We start from the raw sequence: 2,136 nt of genomic DNA on the forward strand, positions 1-2,136 counted from the left end.
GGAACTGGACTCCACCTGGAACCTGACTCTCCGACTGGATCCGGACTCTTTGCCTGGAACCTGACTCTCCAATTGGATCCGGACTCTCCGCCTGGACCCGGACTCTCCGACTGGACCTGGAATCTGCCTGGAACTGAACTCCACCTGGAACCTGACTCTCCGACTGGATTCGGACTCTCCGCCTGGAACTGGACTCTCCAATTGGATCCGGACTCTCCGACTGGATCCGGACTCTTCGCCTGGAACCTGACTCTCCAATTGGATCCGGACTCTCCGCCTGGACCCGGACTCTCTGACTGGGCCTGGACTCTCCGCCTGGACCTGGAATCTGCCTGGACCTGGACTCTCTGCCTGGAACCTGACTCTCCACCCGGATCCGGACTCTCCACCCGGATCCGGACTCTCCACCCGGACTCTCCGCCTGTTTCTGTTGCAGGTTCTTCTTTTTCGTTTTACGGCAGATTGCAGATTTAAAGGTGCATACCGCCACCTAGTGTACCGGAGTATGTAGCATGAACTATGCTCGTTGGGACTACTTTATATCAGTGGTTCTGAAAGTGGGTCCTTGAGTTTGTTCCAGGGGTCCATAAGTAACAAAATTACTATTTCAGTCATGGTTTTCATTTTCTTTATGATTCCTTTATACTTTTTATATCTTGTCAATTACTTTACTTTTATATAAGTCACCAAAGAAAAGTCCTTGTTAACCTACGTTTCTGATTCTAAAAGCAAAACTTCTATCAGACGGGGGACCCCGGGACAACATCTAATCAAACGGGGGCCCGTGGCCTAATATGTGTCAGTTTAGGGGTCCGCATCCCACCTGTCCTGCCATTTCTACATCATTTCTTTTTTGGTTATCGCCTCAGCTTCTCCTGTTCCAAAGGGTATATTTATGACATCGTGGTCCTGGTTGATTTTGTAGCTATTTTGTCTGCTCCCTTTTCTACCACCGTGGGCAGGTACCCAGCAGGATCGATCTGTAGGCTCTGTAGTCTAAATAAACTCTGTTGGATTTCTAGTATTAAATCTTCTCTACTAGATTTCATATTTTGAATATTATAAAGGCCTGCAAAAGAATCAACACACCACTCTGTCCGGTTTTACTTCCTCTACCTACTGCAGTCCTACAATAATCGCCATCATCTCTGCCGTGCACACTGACTCCTCATCAGGTAATTCTTTCCCAATGCTTACATTCATTGTTGGTATAGAAGATTTATATTCCTATACCTTGTCCTCTTCATCTTTAGATCCATCTATACACACACACACAATATACATATACATATACATATACATATATATATATATATATATATATATATATAAAAACACACACACACACACAGTCCCCTCCAAAGGTACGGTGGAACGGTGAGGCCACTTCCTTTGTTTTTGTTGTTCTCTGAAGACATTTGGGTTTAAGATCAAAAGATGAGACAAGAGTTCAGAATTTCAGCTTTTATTTCCTGGATTTCCTCTGAGGTGAGCAAAAGTAAAGGAAAAAATAACAGAATAGTTCTGAATGTTCTGCCCCAGATTTGTGAAGTGATCCACTGTTTGGCATCAAGCGTTTGTTCGTCTGCCCGTAAAGAAAAGTTTAAAACCACAATTAACTTTCACTCAGGAGCAAAAATCAGCCTTTAAACTGGAAAGAAATAATAATGTGTTGAACAAGACAGCAGCCATTTAGTTGTATTGTTAATGGATGAGTTGTAAATCTGTCAGATGGTGAGGAGCATGTTCTGCTCTTGTGTGGGAAACTACTGGCTGTGTTTTTATTATCACAGGCTGACTTCTTTATCAAAACAGAGTTTGTTTGGCTGCACTCTAAACAGATGCACCAGCTGCTCTAACATTGCACTTCTGACAAAATAGCTGCTCAGCCACTGTTTGCTGTAAAACCAAGCGGGAACCTCCGGGTCTGAAAGTGAAGCCTTAAACCTACGTCCTCTCTAGCAACCAGCAGGGGGCGACTTAAACCTGCGTCCTCTCTAGCGGCCAGCAGGGGGCGACTTAAACCTGCGTCCTCTCCAGCGGCCAGCAGGGGGCGACTTAAACCTGCGTCCTCTCTAGCAGCCAGCAGGGGGCGACTTAAACCTGCGTCCTCTCTAGCAGCCAGCAGGGGGCGAC

This window comes from Micropterus dolomieu, linkage group LG17 (genome assembly GCF_021292245.1).
Source record: "Micropterus dolomieu isolate WLL.071019.BEF.003 ecotype Adirondacks linkage group LG17, ASM2129224v1, whole genome shotgun sequence".
NCBI lineage: Eukaryota > Metazoa > Chordata > Actinopteri > Centrarchiformes > Centrarchidae > Micropterus > Micropterus dolomieu.